General features: G+C 45.0%; 1 long non-coding RNA gene across 1 annotated transcript; it reads right to left on the bottom strand.

Annotated features, from left to right (window-relative positions):
• Positions 1–4547: 4547 nt before the first annotated feature.
• Positions 4548–13026, bottom strand: LOC138828705 (uncharacterized). The gene is made up of 3 exons (XR_011372333.1): positions 12927–13026; positions 11497–11579; positions 4548–7886 (listed from the first exon to the last, which is right to left on the bottom strand). It is a non-coding gene; the product is annotated as an uncharacterized lncRNA (long non-coding RNA).
• Positions 13027–17593: the final 4567 nt, after the last annotated feature.

Here is a 17593-nt window from a genome sequence, read left to right on the forward strand (position 1 = left end):
TCCACACAAATGTGTTCACGGTGAAAATGGACACTGAACTGGTGCCCATCAGAGGCAGAGCTCAAGCTCATGGTCCGTGGCTAAGTATGAGAGCCTAGGAAAGAATCCACAGGTGCTCTTAGAGTGACTACATAGCGCAAAGTTCCTAACTCCATGGGGGAGGCGGGGTCTCAGAACTTCAACTCTGTAACACATGATCAAACCATATCACTCTACACCCCAAATTGAAATTCTGCATTACCCTGAAATGCATTACTACACTGGGGGTTGGGGGGGGGAAGGGAGATAATCTGAGCCATCAACCAATGATAGGTAGAGTTGAATAAACAAGAGAAGGGGAAAACAATTTCAATGATTTCCACACTGCAAGTGTCCAAAAGATAGGGACTATGGAACCTTCCTATCTCCACCATTCCCTACGAATATTCTCATCACTTCTTTCAGAATTCCAAATGCGACAGAAAGAACTTCTCACTCCTATCAGAGGACTGAAGAAGCACAGGTCCTGAGAAGTCAGGTGCCTTGGTCCTTCAAGTTCTATGAAATAGACTTCTAGATTTCTCCACATCTATGCCTGCATTGCCTGGTTTGGCTCTTGTTTGGAGCAAAATTCTAAGCAACAAAGCTGCCTCAAGCAGTCTTCTCTTCTGGGGGGGCAGGGTGAATGTGTGGAGCCCCAGTTGCTAAGAATAGCTCAGACCACCTTGGAAGGAGCTCTGGATCTGAAAGGAAGCCCACTGTGGAGTGTGTCTCCTTCTCCCCAACCCATCTGTCATTATGAATTTCCCAAAGCGCATCAGAGATGGTTCAATGTGTGGAGGCATGTCTTTTCTCCTATTTCCTTTCAAACACTCAGCTACGCCAACTATTTTTCCTTCCCCAGTGAGGTGCATTTTGGTAACTGGATGATGGATAGACCTTACAGAATCCTCTAAGGAAGAAAGAGAGCAGCAAGAGCCAGGAGAACTTGCCGAAAACAGCAAAGAAATGTAGGCAGTTCCCAAAGGAAGATCTCTTTAACCATATACAGAAAAGCACAACTTTCAATTCACATGACTTTCCCCAAGTTTTGTTTTCTAAACTAGGTAACAAAGATTAGAGGGCCAAAAATGACTGGAGGAAATTTTTGTGGGAATGCATGGGTATGGAAACACACTGCCGGGAAGGAGTGCAATCATCCTGAAAGTCTCCATTTCCAAGTCTTTGCAAACTCAAACTCAGGGGCTCTGTTGTCTAATACACAGATAAGCTTCCAAGAAGAGTTTTTGTATTTCAAAGAAAACTCTCCAACAATGATTGTTTCTTTTTTTTTTTTTTTGGGTCCGGTCATGGGGGCTGAACTCTGGGTCAGGGCGCTGTCCCTCAGCTCTTCAGCTCAAGGCTAACGCTCTACCACTTGAGCCACAGCGCCATTTCCGGCTTTTTTTTTCTGCTTATGTGGTGCTGAGGAATCGAACTCAGGGCCTCGAGCATGCAAGGCAAGCGCCCTACCACTGAGCCACCTTCCCAGCCCAATGATTGTTTCTTAAAAAAAAAAAAAAAGAAGTAATTATCTATGGGTTATAGAGTGTGGTTGTTTAAAATTATTTTTCTTATTTGTTCATAACAAATAAGAAAACATGACTTTTTTATTAGTATTTTGATGGGGTTGCACCCAGGGTAACAATTCCAGAAGTCAGGTTACAAGTACAATGCTTCCTGGGTGATGCCCCCCTCCCATCCCTTATTTGTGGAGCTGCTGCTCTGTCTGGAGACAATAGGAGGAACTAGTTGTGGCCAGAACAAGTCAAGCCTTGTGCCTTCGTGGAGTTTAATATAGTCTCTACTTGAGAAAATCATAAACTTACGTCGTAAGGGCAACTTGCTACCTAGTTGCCAAAGCAAGCTAAGGTGTCCCAGGCACATGGGACGGACCAACCAACCCATCCACAGCTGAGTCTCAAGCTGACTTCCATCCTCACGGTTCAAAAACCTCACAAAACCCAAATGTGTCTATGATAGTCACCGCCCGAAAACAGATACACTGAAGCTACATAGGCCAGTCCTCTACCCACTCATCAGGAGCTATGCCTGCCCCTAAGCACAGAGTCATTACCAGTCCTGATTCCTGACCAGTTCTGACCTTGCTTGGCCTCACACTGCCATTTGCTGATGACCAGGGTCCCTTCCATTTACAGCAGCCATGAGGATGTGTCCGCAGTGAGCCTCCAGCTGGACTCCAAGGAGTTGGGGGGGGAGGGAGAATGAGTGCCGTGGGCAGCTGACATTAATGATCCAAGTATGCATGAGAGGTGCTGATGGGTCAGCCTGGAAGCCGTATTTGAAAAATAAATAAAGCAAACAGGGCCGGAGGCATTGCTCAGATGGTATAACTTCTGTCTAGTAAGGGCATGGCCCTGACTTCAAAGCCTAGCATGCAAAGAAAAACAAAATGATGGCAGTCATGTCCTGACCCTTTCACTGTCTGTTACGCAGTGCTGGGCTGGGTGACCCCAATGGGCTGTGACACACAGCCTGCCTCTGGGACTGGAAGCCTAGACTTCAATCTGGTGGCCTCATGCTCTTCCTTAGCTTTTTCTTCCAAAGCTGGCATTTTACCACTTGAACCACACTTCTACTTGAGCTGGCATTTTTGCTGCCAGATAGTAAAAAAGAAAAAAGAAAAAGAAAGCCCAGAAGTACTTAGTCCTTAACAATGGTAAGGAAATAAATATAACACTTTATTTAATCCTTCATGCCATTTAAATGTAGTTTATCTACCCAGAAAACAAACACAAGTACTTCCCAGGTGAAAAAGGTGAACTATGTCCTTTGTCATGTAAATTTGTGCCTCCCCCCCCCACCACTACCACTGTCAACATAAGAAAAGGAGTGGGCGCTGGAGAATCATCCCTTCAAATCAGACCAGGTGAAGACTAAGTTGCTGTTCCAGGCCCGGGACTAGAGAGAGGTGAATGCGGAAGGGACTCCATTTCATATTGCACATTGGCGTGAATGCAGTCTCAGAGAGTGAGCTTGGATGCCCTGCTGTTGAAACTCCAATAAGAAGAGGACAATGCAACTCCATTAGCCACCGCCCTGCCTCTGGACATTTCCATCCTTTCATTAAAAATGAAGCTGGCAAAAGCAGAACTCTACCCCATGAACAGTCACGATGTTGTTTTCAAGCGCGTTCCTCCCTTGCTTTTCCTTCCACGGGGCCCTGGACAGCCAGGATAGAGCTCCTCCCCAGCAGGCTTCACAGTGGCCCTGTGGAGTGCACAGAGGTGCCCTGAGGAGCAGCGAGCAGGTGTGGGACCAGACCTCTTCTCCCAGCCTCCCTCTCCAGTCCCCTCTCCTTCCCACCTCCAACTGCATTCTAAATCCCAATGGCCTAAATTAGCCCTGGGGTACATGTCACACCAAGAGCAGAGAGGGGGTACAGGTCACACCAAAAACAGAGAAGGGATACAAGTCACACTACCAAGAGCAGAGAGTGGACAGAGTCATACCAAGAGCAGAGAGGAGGTACAGGTTACACACTGAGAATAGAGAGGGGTACAGGTCACACCACTGTGAGCAGAGAGCATCCCATGGGGAGGTGAGAAGATGGCACCCACCAAGGCTGATGAGCAGGAAACCAAACCACACTCCCGCAAACAACTACACACACACACCAAACAACCACACACACACACCCCAAACAATCATAAACATCCCAAACAACCACACACATCCCAAACAACCACACACACCCCAAACAACCACACACCCCCAAACAACCACCCCCCCCCAAACAACCACACACACCCCAAACAACCACACCCCCCCCAAACAACCACACACACCCCAAACAACCACACACACCAAACTCAGCAGCATTGCTGTTTTGAGACACATCTGCCTGGATAGTCTTCCATCTCCATGGACCAAGAGTGAGGCTAAGGCTTTGGGCCTAGTCAGGGCTTGGACCTCGACTGTCAATAAATAAGCCATATATGCTGCTCATCCGATGATGTCAATTCGCCAACACAATCACTGGGTGCATCTAAGGTTTGGGCTCAGTAGGATCACAGTGGGACAACACATCCTCAGCTACATGCTGGTGGCTGGCACCTATCATCTCAGCTACTTAGCAGGCTGACATTAGAAGGATCAAGGTTCTAGGACAGACCGGGCAGAAAGGTCCTCAAAACGCTATTTCTGGGGGAGAAAAACAGTGCGGTGACATGGGCCCCTGAGTCCAACATCACCAGTGAACCTAGAGGAGGTGGGTTCAGACTCAGTCATACAACATTGGCAGAAAGCAAAGGAAGCCTGGAGGCAAGGTTCAAGTGGTAAAGCATCCGTATAACAAGTGCAAGGCCCTGAGTTTAAACCCTAGGATCACCAACATTTTATTTTATTTTATTTGAGAACATACTGTACAGAGGGGTTACAATTACATGGGCAGGATAATGCATACATTTCTTACCAAGCATTGCAGCCTCCTCCTTTGTTTACCCTTCACCTACCTTCCCAGCCTCCCCCCTCCCCCGCACCCAATCATACCCCCCCACACACCGACATTGTAAAGCTGGTTTTGACATGACATTTTGTACTTCTCATTGTTGCAACAGGTCCACCTGAATCCTTAAACGACTTGTTTGTCCCCATCTCCTCCACATGTTATACTGACATCAAATATAGTGAAAGCGGGGGTTACACTGTGGGGGAGGGACATACAAAGCAACAAAGAAATAATCTTATAAATGCGTGAGAAACACATGCATGAAAGAAACGAAAACATTAAAATACATATTTAAGGGTTCATTTTCCTAACATCACATTATCTGACCTTTTCGCTTGACTCATACCTATACTAGATATTGCAAATAAGGGAAACCATGGGACCTATGTTTCTTTGGGCCTGGCTTACTTCACTTAATATAATTTTTTCCAAACCTTTCCATTTCCTAACAAATGGGGAAATGTCATTCTTTCTGATGGAGGCATAGAATTCCATTGAGGATCACCAAAATTTTGAACAGCAAAAATGAGCAAAGTGTGCTCATTTTAGGGCTTATCCTGAGCCAAACCCCAGCATACAGGCTTGCATAACCCTCATTGCAACCTTGTGTGTCTTTACTTGACGTCTGAGAAAGAGTGGCTCCGAACGCAGAAACACTTTGCGATTCTACAGATGGAACTCAATCCCAGCTCCCTAAAAAGAGCTGTGGGTGAAGTGTGTCCTTTCTCCTCTGGACCAGGGTTGACATGGTCTCAAGGCCTGGTCTGGCCACATCTGTAACATTCACGGGTCAGGGAGTGTGGCCCTGTGTGTGCTCTCTCTACCTCTGCGGTTCAGACAGTTAACATGGCCTAGAATTCCAGCTTTTGAGCCAGATGGCCTGATGTCCCCACCTGGCACATCAAGACACTTACATTTCAGTCTCATCACTTGTGGCCTGAAAATAGCAACACAGTCCAATGTATGGAAAAGAAGAAGGAAGAAAAAGATGGGAACGTCTCCCCCAAAGTTTCAAAGGCTCCTCAAGTTGACAACAGAAGGCAATAGGAGACTCAGCATGAGAATGTGGCACCCAAAATAAAGGCCTTTATCAAAAACTTCACAGTGGATGGGGAAACTGAGTCTCCAAGAGGCAGACGGTGACCCTAGGCTCTTCCTGCCCAGGGGTAGGTAGAGACGTGGGCTGGAGCTTGAAGTATCTGTGCGCCTGTTTTAACCCAGCCAGCACGTGGGTCAGGACACTGGTCCTCTTATACAACATCCTCCACTGCCTCCCCCAGTCCAAAAGGTGGGATGTATGCAGGGTGCACAAAGAATCGGCACTGAGAACAGGCAAATCCCGGGGAGCCCACAACACAGATGCTTCAATGTATATGATGTACATCCTGGAAAATCACACATGCTCTTGAAAGTGCAAAGTCAGACTTCCTCTTCCCTCCCTCTCACTTTCTCTCCTCACAGGCTCAGCCTTATGCAGAGGTGATAAAAATCAGCCTCAGGATCCAAACCAATGTCCTCAGTCCTGCAAAGCCTTCCAGGAGGCAGGGTGGCAGAACACACACAGACACACACACACACACACACACACACACACACACACACACACACACAGACACACAGACACAGACACAGACACACACACACACACACACACACACACACACACACACACACCCCGCCCATCCCAGAGATGGCTTATTGATGCAATTACATGGTTCAAAGCCAGTGGCACCTGATGGGGGAAGAAAAAGACAAAACCAGAAAGGGCGGGATGGCCCCAGCACTACTCCCTGGGGCCGGCTGTACAAGTGCCAAGTGCCTTTTCCTTGTGAACCACAGAGGCAGGTGCGGGCTGGCAAGCAGACAGGACCACAGCCCTGGCAACAGGAGGAAGTGGTAGTTGAGGTTTCCCGGTAGATCTCCTGATCCTCTCTGGACCTCAGGACCTCTCCTAGGCTCCCCAGTGCTTTCCCTCTCTGGTCTGTGCTTGGCCTGCTCCAGAGGGACAGACAGACAGAAGTTAAAAGAGCAAGGTAAGTTTCCTTTCACCCCTACCCCATCTCCTCATCCCTGTCCAGGGGCAGGGAGTACAGAGTTGGACACACAGGGAATCAAGAGCTCCGGGCTGCTGCCATTGGATCAGTGGGAAACTGGGCTGTTTGCATTTCCAAGTGCTGAATGGCCGGCCACTGTGATGTCCATGTTGATAATTCCTGACGCTTTGTATTCCAGCAAATGTTTAATCCCTCACTGATCAATAATCCTCACTAGGCTGTTCTTTTTTCCTTTTTTTAAAGAACCAAATCCCTTTTTACTCTTCAAATCCTTGAATAAAATTAGGCTGCTTTAGCCCTGGATGCGTTATTCCTCAAAGAAGCTGTGTGGTTTCATAACCTCGGTTGGGGTATTTTTAAAGGGGTTGCCTAGACACACTTGCTCTTGGTGTCACCTAACTTGTCTCTGCAATTGCTGTGTGTTATAAATTGGTCTCCTCAGACACTGCTTTCAACACAGATCTACTTTTTTTTCCCTCAAAAGAAGAAAATAATTCAAAGTGAAGTTATTTGCCCTAACTAAACCAGTGAGTCTAATCTTTGCATTCCTGGCTTACACTTAAGACCTTCTGTACAACTTGATTTCTACCTTCCATCTAAAATTTCTTTCCAAAACCATATTGAAAAGAAAACAACTCCATTCCTAGGCCATCTTAAGAAGCTGTACTTCTTTCTTAGAGGCACAGCTGAATGTTTTGGAAAATGCACATGACACATGGAAAGAGACAACGGCTCTGTGCTCACAGGGGATGGGCTGGCAGGGGGGTCTCACAATCCACTCCAGGTCCACCAAAGTTCCACAAACAATGGCAACAGAAAGAAACTGCCCTTCCTCTGTAGCAGCAACCAAAGCAGCAACTTTCACCAAACCTAACCCAAGCCAGGAGTGCGTCCCACACACACCAACCACTTCCACAGTTAGCCCATAAGAGCCCCAGCAGCTCACCACAATATTTATTAGAAAAACACATAATTTGTGGTGGAGAAAGAAGAGTCTCTCATACAAAAAAGAAAAAAAAGGGGGGGGGGAAGCTCTTTCAAATGCAATTAACCAAAAGACATATTTCCCCTGTGTTTGTAAAGATCACTCTATGAGAAGCATAGTTTTTGTGTGAGAGGAGGGGGGGGAGAGAAATGGGTTATCCCCACTAGTTAAGAAAGACAATTACATTACTGGAGATTACCTTCATCATTAAGGAGAATGGGCTTTATTCATATTTACAGACCTAAGCAGACTTCAGTTTACAGGTCACAAATGAATCTCTTCTCGTCTCAGATGCACATGTGGACACTGACATGGGCTGCTGTTGAGTTGATTGGATAATAATCTTATTCTCAAGCTCCTGCTGGAAAGAAGAGCTCCAGAGGAGGGCAGGAGGGGGAGGGGGAGATGGGTGAGAGAGGGAGGGAGGGAAGCAAGGAAGGAAGGAAGGAAGGGATAAAAAGAAGAATCCAATCATGTATTCTTCCTGGTTGGAAAAAAAAAAGTAACCCCAGTATCCTGGAAGGATTTCAAACACAGGCGAACAGTGTGCAGGAGGGTGTGTTAACAGCATGCCTTAGCGGTGTGGCCTGCCTGAGACACTCTTCCTTCCCATTGGCTGTTCCCGCTAGAAACCCAGACCCATCCCTCCTTTCAGAAGTCAGGAATTCAGCTCCAGCCAAAGTCCAGAAAACATGCTCACGCAGGGACAAGGCCCCACCACCGATCCATAACCTTTGAGGTTGTGTCCTACAGTCAACCTGAACAACAGTACATAGGAGTGAATTTTTTCTGCCTTGGGTTGTGTTCCCAGCTTTGTGTCTGTTCTAAACTGAAGGTCCATCAAAGAAAAGAAAAATAGACAGCTTTCTTTAGAGAGAACATGCTGTCCTAAATGCTGGGGAGAAAGAACTTTCTCAATCAGGCTTCCAAAACCAGATCTGAAACGTTGTCTATATCTTAAAATCCACCCAGGTGATTTTTTAAAAAAAACTCTGTGCCAAAATAAAGTAAAATCCCCAATTAATATGTGTCCTTTTGTGGACTTAAGCTATATCTCCCTCTGAAATGCCACATACCAACGCACCCTTTGAAAAGCTGTTCAGAATCACTTGGAGCAGCAATATCTAAGCAGTATACAAATATGCATTCAGGTGACAGGATGACTAAGTTTTCTTTTTCAAACAATGTTTTTCTCCCTAACTTCTTTTAAAGCAGATTAATTTTTGAGAATCTGAGAAGATATAATTCTTGCTCATAAGAAAAAAAAGCAACAAAAAATTGAAGGTGGGACAGAAGAAATGGAGAAAAACATTTTATTTTAAAAAATAGTAATAATAAAATATTTTGTGGCCCATTCAGTATTTCCCATATATAATTTATTAAAATTAGATGAAATTATGAATATTAAGTGCTCATTTGAACTAAAGTGCTTCCTCTTTCATACATACATGCACACACACACAATTTGTATTGTATCAGTTTCAGAAGGCAACAGAAACTCTAAGGATACAAAGAAATATGGTGTCCCCAGCCTCTAATACAAAGCATGCTGGGCAGCCCTGAGCTTCTGGATTACTGAAAGGTGTTTCTGTGCACATAATAGCAAGGCCTCCACCTCTCCCTCCCTGCCTGTAACTCATTGCACAGCTGCAGGTAGCTGTGGCTCTAGTCCCCTTATCTAAGGTCCTTGGTCCTTGTTCCATAAAGTATTTTCCTTACCACTATTAAATAAATGAGATGTCCTTCCTGTAATTCTAGGTTTCTGTGTTTAGAATGGAGGTGATTTTGTTTTTAATGCTTTGCTGAAGAGGGAAGAATAAAACTGAGCTCTCGCTCCAAGAGTGTTTATTTATGCTATTATAAGAGCAAACTAACTTTTCAGCACTTAGATTAAAAAATCAGTTTGCAAAGGCTAAACAACTTTCCTGTCGCTACCCCAAGAGTGGGGGTAAAATAAAAATATTCATTTGCCCTAAGATGATCACATGAGAGTTGTAAGTCTTCCCCCCACTCGAGAAAAGAGGGTAAAACCTGGGCCATAACCAGTGCCTGAGTCTGCCATGACCTCACCTAGGGGCCTTCAGCCTATGTCTGTGGTGTGTGTGTGTGTGTGTGTGTGTGTGTGTGTGTGTGTACACCAATGCAGACAAAGTCCCTATGTGTGGCCGATGGCCTCATGTACTAGGGTGGCATGGTTCCTCAATAAGTGTAAATTGCATCCACGTCTCCAGATTTGTTTCCATGAACTATACTAGAAAAATGCATCTTAACCAAAGATATATATTATCACAGATACAAGATCTATATATATAGTATGTGATATATCATTGTATGATTCAATTCATACAGAGCTGAAGGCATAAAAATAACTTAAGTGGGGGCTGGGAAGATGGCTCAGTGGTACAGTGCTTGCCTTGCATGCCTGAGGCCCTGGGTTCGATTCCTCAGCACCACATAAGCAAAAAAGACCAGAGGTGGCGCTGTGGCTCAAGTGGTAGAACGCTAGCCTTGAGCTGAAGAGCTGAGGGACAGCGCCCAGGCCCAGAGTTCAGGCCCTCCTACCGGACCCCCCCCCAAAAAAAAACTTAAGTGGATATTGTTCAAAGTGGTAGTCATTCTGGAAGGTAGCACCTTGGAGAGACCTTAACTTATAAGGAAGGCACTATTTGGAGTGCTGGAAGCGTTCCATTTCCTGATGGGAGTGGTACGTATAGGGGGACTCATGTGTATATTTTGCCACTGGATTTTATACTTTCTAGTATGTGAGTCATTCCTCACCAAAAAGAAAAAAAGAATCTACCAAGTAAGTTCACTGATCATTGATGACTTCTTTAAAATCCATTATTTTTGCCAACTTCAAAAAAAAAATCTGTGAGAAAAAAACGGATTCTTTGCTCTGTTCATTATGAGAACAAAATCAAATGTGAATAATTTAGTGACGGGTTGAGGTTTGACATCTCAAAGCGTTTGGGGCCTAAATTTTTCAGAAGCTCTTGGTTTCACGGTTCACGTTGGCACTCCAGGGCTTCACACCATCAGAATTCAGATATCTGCACTTGGCAATTTTATATGTGGACGTCTACACGTCACATTCTAACAGCACATCAAAACTCATTACATCCAGAAGCAAGTTTGTTATCTCAAAATAGGCACCTTCTTAACCACCCGCCCCCACCAAATTCCTTCACCTTGTTCTATTTTTGTGTCAGAGAGTTTCTCTTTTTCTCATTACCCACTTGGAAATTTGTCTTTGAGTAACTCAGCTGTGCTTTCATACTGACTTTCCACATCTCTCATATCCTACTCTTGGCCACCCCTCCTATGAGCGTATTAGCAATGAACGCCTAATTAGTATTCTGGTTCCTGTCTCTGCCTCCACAGCACCACCAGGGAAATCTTCCCTCTGTGCTCCTGACAGTCCTCTGCTGCTGCAGCACAAAACCCGTCCTCAATGTGACATTCAAGGTCTCCTCTAGCCTCCTCTCCCCACGCCTCCACCGCAACCCTACTGTCCCTCTGCACCTCATCAGCACAGGAAGGGACCGGGCATATTCCTCCCCCACCACCCCTGCTCATGCCTCGAATCCTTCCTTTCTATGATATCCAAATATTGCATACCCCCTAAAGACAAAACATTCACTGTCTCCCTGAGATGATTTCTGTGAAATGGTTTTCCCCATTGAAGTACCTGTGTGGTTCTATCAGTGGTCAGGCAGGTAATTCTCACCTATGCCAATGTCTCCCAGTGTTCGCTGCACCTTTTATATTGTGGTTTTGTTATCAGTGGTGGCACACGTCAGTTTATAAATACAATGCACCTTGATCATGCCACTCCTTCATCATTCTCTCCCAACCTTCCCAAAACCAGCCCTGTTCTCAATTCTTGGTTTCACAGAATACATATTAAGTATTATGGTTGCCTTCCTCTCTTCATTCATCCACCCTCCCTCCCCTTGACCTACTCATACCTTTAAAGTGCCAGTTTCCTGGTATTCATTTCGTTGGACTATGAGTTTGTTTTCCTGAGGAATTTTACCATCCGAATTCTCCCCTGCAAATACCATACTTCAGTTAATACATCTGTGTACACTTGCATACAAACTGTGTCTGTTTAATTGTACACTTACGAATTAGTTTCTCATTTCCATGTGTGTAAGGCCTTGTCTTCACAAAGTAAAATAATAAAATTTCCAAGTTGAAAATTATATTAAGTGAAGTAAGCCAAGCCCAAAGAAACATAGGTCCCATGGTTCCCCTTATTTGCAATATCTAGTATATGTCTGAGTCAAGCAGAAAAGGTCAGATGAGGTGATGTTAGGGAAATAAACCCTAAGATATGTATTCAAATGTTTTCTTTCATGCGATTGTTTCTAACGCATTTATAAGATTATTTCTTTGTTGCTTTGTATGTCCTTCCCCCACAGTATAACCTATGCTTTCACTGTATTTGATGTCGGTATAATTTGTGGAGGGGAAAGGGAAAAACAAGTCATTTAAACGGGGATACAGGTGGACCCATTGCGACAATGAGAAGTACAAGTTGTCATGTCGAAAACGAACTTTACAACTTCGGTGGGGAGGGGGCGGGGAGGATTGGGGAAGGGGGGGGATGTGAAGGGATGGGTAGGGGAAACAAAGGAGGAGGCTACAATGCTTGATAAGAAATGTACTCATTATCTTGCCCATGTAATTGTAACCCCTCTGTACAGTATTTTCACAATAAAAAAAATGTAAAAAAAAATTTCCAAGTTGATGAACTCCAAAGCCAAGTGTTATTTTTCTCTATGACTCAAGTGTCTCAATGAAGATCTGCTCAGAAGTCGAACTCACAAATTACTAAGTAAGAAACATCAGCAGGGAATCTGTGTTATGTTTGCATTGCATTTAAAATGTCCTTACTAGGATATATATCAACAATAGAATGATGATCTTTTATGTTTGCACAGGCTTTTATGCTCCACCTAAAGTATCTCCTGATTCCCCTACCTTTCAAGTGAAGACAACAGCTTTTATTGGGGCGATTTTTTTTTTGGGGGGGGTCCAGTCATGGGGCCTGAACTCTGGGCCTGGGTGCTGTCCCTCAGCCCTTCAGCTCAAGGCTAGCACTCTACCACTTGAGCCACAGTGCCACTTCCGGCTTTTTTCTTTTTGCTTATGTGGTGCTGAGGAATCGAACCCAGGGCCTCAGGCACGCAAGGCAAGAGCTCTACCACTGAGCCACCTTCCCAGCCCTGGGGCCATTTAACAGAGCAAAGCCACATTCTGGAGACAGATAGTCCAATTTCCTTTGGAACAAAGAGACGAAGTTCTCCAACTCTGGCAGACCTGTTCACGTGATTACCTGACGCTGAATTACTTAACTTCTTGTGTAAAAAGATGGGGCTGCAGAGGTGCCCACCTCCTATGTGTTGTGAAGATGATTTGAGGAAATGCCAGGCATCAGGTGCTATGCAGAGAAGAAAGTCATCAGGGGCAGAACTCCCATGCTGCACCCAGAACCTCCCCCTACACCTCACCCCCACTACGCCCCCCACTGCTCCCACCGCACCCCTCCATCCCCACCGTGTGGGCCTCCCCACTCCCGGCTGGCCAGTCACCCCCTGACCTGGGCCGCCCTCTCGCTGGACCAGACACCCCTCCACCACTAATGGGATCCTGGCTGCACAAGGCCTCTGTCGGCTCTGCAGGCCGGGGAGACAGCGCCCTCCAGCGGCCACCTGCGGAGCAGCACCTGCTGCCCTGTCCAGGGGGGCGGGCGGGCCCAGAGCCTGGCCAGGCAGCTCCCCCTCCGGGTACAGGGCCCCACCCGGCCTCCCTGCCGTGCCAGGTGCCCTCCTCACCAGTCGCTCTGAGATGAGGGTGAAGTTGGTCCAGACTGCCTCCAACTGAGAGCCTCCAACCTCTGCCTCCAGGACCGCGGGGGCCATGGAGTGGCGGGCGTTGGGCGCAGTCAGGGTGGGAGCCAAGGCCAGGCTGGGCCTGCCAACCCTCAGCCTTGCTGGCCCCGCTGACCCAGCGACCCTACGACCCCGGCCCCGCGCAGAGCAGCGGGTGACCCACAAGCTCTGTGCTCTGCTCCCTGGAGAGCCAATGAAGGGCGGCCTGGAGCATAAGGCAACATTCACACCCAGCACCTAGGACAACGGAATGACTCACACTAACACCACACACACAATCACACACACCACACACAGTCACACTCCACACACCACGCACACCACACATGCTCAATCACACCACACATACCACACCCTCACACTCAATTACACCACACACACGCTCACTCACACACCATACACCACTCACACCACACACCACACACGCTATCATTCAATCACACCACCCATTATACTCACACCACATACGTTCACACTCACAATCACACTACACACGCTCTCAAATCACACCACCCACACATCACACACGCTCATACACCACACACCACACACCATACACGCTCACTCACATACACCACACACGATCACACCACACCACACCTACAGCACTCACACCACACTCAGTCATACCAAACTCACATCACACAGTCATACCACACCACTCACACTCACACTCACCATACACCAAAAATACCACACACTATACGCTCACACTCAATCACACCACACACACCACACTCACACTCAATCACACACACCACACATGCTTGCTCACAATCACACCATTCATACACCACACTCACACCACATGCTCACACTCATACCACACCACACACCACACACGCTCAATCACATCACACACACACACACCACACACACTCAATCACATCACACACACACCACTCACGCTCAAACACACCACACACCACCCACACTCACACTCGCACACACCACACACACACACACACACACAACCCCCTGGTCTGTCACCTTGAGCTGAAGAGCGCAGAGACAGCACCCAAGCCCAGAGTTCAAGCCCCACAACTGACCCCTCCAAAAAAATATCCTGAACTGAACATAGCATATATGTATATATGTGAAATAACATGGCAAAGTTCCTTTGTGTAATACTCACTTAAAAAAATGAATGAAAGGAAAGTAATATAGGCTCTTCTGGGTGATCAGGTACTAGCAGGAGGGAAGAGGGCCAAGGAGAGGGCAAATTAAGTACTTTACACATGTATGAAAATAGAATAAAACTTATTTTCAACGATTTGTATGCATGTATGGAAATGTCTGAGAGCTAATATAGTAGAAACCAGGCACTGGTGGCTCACGCCTGTAATCCTAGCTACTCAAGAGGCTGAGATCTGAGGATCGAGATTCAAAGCCAGCCTGGGCAAGGGAAGTCCCTGACACTCTATCACCAATTAACTACCAGAAAACTGGAAGTGGTGCTGTGGCTCAAGTGGTAGAGCTCTAGCATTAAGCTGAAGAGCTCAGGGATGGTGCACAGACCCAGAGTTCAAGTCCCACAACTGACAAAAAAAAATAAAGAAAAAAAAGACAGTACATATGGCTTTAAATCTAATATATTAAACTTTATTCTTAGGAGTAAATAACCAAGCATTTCTCAGTTTTCTGAGGTCTCTTTAGCAGTATAATAATTTCAGTAGTTCATCTAGACATAAAAAGTCAAAGTTTATTCCATAAATAAGAACACAATTTAATCCAAAATTACTAAGACTCTTAAATGCCATCTTATTTTCCTATAGCTATGATGGTATTTTTTCCTCCAAGACTGAATAAATAATACTAAACTAAGTGGATATCCAATGACTCACCTGTACACTTGAAAATTTCACTTTTGGATTGTTATCTATCTCCCATAAGCCTTCATTGAAACCTTTTTGTTTATTTGGTTTGCCATACTTTTCCTTATTTTCTGAGTAAGGAAATATATCCTTTGGTCCTAAAAAAGCACTAAAACAGAAGAAGATAATAAGTGCAATGCAACCTCAAATAAATATATACATAGTACATTACTAAAATAACACTATTATAGGATGCATTTCATAAAATACAAATTAAAGGGAAGACAAGGATATAAAGTCTGATGAATTCATTTCAATGAACACAATCTCACCAAGACATGAGAAGGCTCTAAGTACTGGCAGAACAAATGTTGGAAAAGTCTTTTTGGGGGGAGTATGTATGCAGATATTTTGGCTTGAACTCAGAGCCTCCCACTATTGCTTAGCTTTTTTACTTAAGGCTACAGTCACTCTACTACAGCCATAGTTCCACTTCCAGCTTGGAACACAAGAGAGCCACACAGACTTTTCTTCCAGGCTGGCTTAGAATTTTGATCCTCATATCTCAGGCTGAATAGCTAGGAGTATAGGTGTGAAACACCAGCCACCTAGCTTCTAAAAGATTTTTAGGTTCCATTTCTTTGCAGAACAATAAATGTTTTCTGTTTAGAGGTAGGGATAAAGTAGGCTATATTTTATTCCAAATACTACTGTTTTTTTTCGCTTACAGTACTAAGGATTGCATCCAGGGTCTCACAGAAACAAGTCAAGCACTAAACCACAGAACTACATGTCAATCTGATATACTTTATTAATTCAGTAATGAGTTCCTAGATCCATAACACCATCTCATTTACATAAACTTTTTTTTTGGTACTGATCCTGGGCCTTGAACTCAGAGCCTGGGCACTGTCCCTGAACTTTTGTGCCCAAGGCTACAGCTTTAGACCACTTGAGGCATAGCTCCACTGGTTACTGAAAATGGGATTCTCATGAACTTTTGAGCCCAGACTGGCTAAGAACCTCAATTCTCAGATTTCAACCTCATGTGGCTATTAGAGGCAGGAATCAACAGCACCTGGTCTCATTCAGTTTAATTAAACAGGCTTTTCAGGCCCATAGTTCAAGCCCCATGAACGACAAAAAACAAAAAACAAAACAAAAAAAAACTTCCCCCCCAAACTGGACAAAGCCAGGCTGGGGAGAAAAAAATCACCAAGTCTGAATAAACAGCAAAGAGATGGTCTGAAAGCATGGTTCAAGTGGTAGAGAACCAGCCAAGCAAATGAACCAGGCTCAACGCCTCAAAGCTCAAGCTCAAACTCTAGTACTGTGAAAAAACAGAAAGTACCTAATTTAAACATCATTATATACTTCTAATTAAATATGAACAGATTTTCATGTCAGTAATTATTTAATACATTTTGCTAAATGGATCTATCAATCTATTGTTTGAGCACTTTTTCTGTGCCAATAGTGAGGGCTTGAACTCAAGGCAAGGCTTCATACTCTTGCTGTCTTTTTTCTGCTCACAGCTGGTGTTCCATCACTTGAGTCACACACTCCAATCTGCTTTTCTGCTGGTTAATTGGGATTCCCAAGCACTTTTCTTTGGGCTTCAAACCAAGATACTCAGATCTCAGTTCTCCTAAGTAGCCAGGAGGCTGCAATATTTTAAGAGTCTGGGACCAGTGGCTCATGCCTGTAATCTAGCTACTCAGGAGGCTCAGTCTGATGTTGGTTTGAAGCCAGCCAGGCAGAAAATCCAAGGGACTCTCCGATTAACGAGCAAAATCCTGGAAGTGCAGGTGTAGCTCAAGTAGTAGCACACACCAGGCCACTGAAAAAGCCAAGCAAGAGTATAAGACCTTGAATTCAATATTCAGCATCAGCACACACAAAAAAATAAAATAAATATTGTAACAGTAAATATACTGTTCAGTGTTTGATCTTCACAATCAATTCCAAGTATAGGTGGGGTAAAGAATATGCTCAAGACTGATAAGTCAAAAACAAAGCTGATGAACAAAAGAACTGTCCACAGGGATACAATCCCCTAAGATTCCTGAATAGTACATAAATTAGCCCAGAGACCGCACCGCTAGTTACCAAGGAACACCTTATGGTGGCTGTGGCTATGGTTTTCTCTTAGAAATGTTCCATTTTCAAATGGCCTACAAAAAGTGTTTTATATGCAAAATGGAAATAGGACATAATCTAATTACATTTTGATAGCAAATACAAAAAAATTGTGAAGCCAGGAACCCATGGATCACACCTGTAATCTAGCTATTCAGGAGGCTGAGATCTGAGGTTCATGGTTAGAACCCAGCTCAAGCAGAAAAGGCCATGAA

Source organism: Dipodomys merriami, unplaced genomic scaffold (genome assembly GCF_024711535.1).
Source record: "Dipodomys merriami isolate MVZ:Mamm:240054 unplaced genomic scaffold, mDipMer1.0.p SCAF_1623, whole genome shotgun sequence".
NCBI lineage: Eukaryota > Metazoa > Chordata > Mammalia > Rodentia > Heteromyidae > Dipodomys > Dipodomys merriami.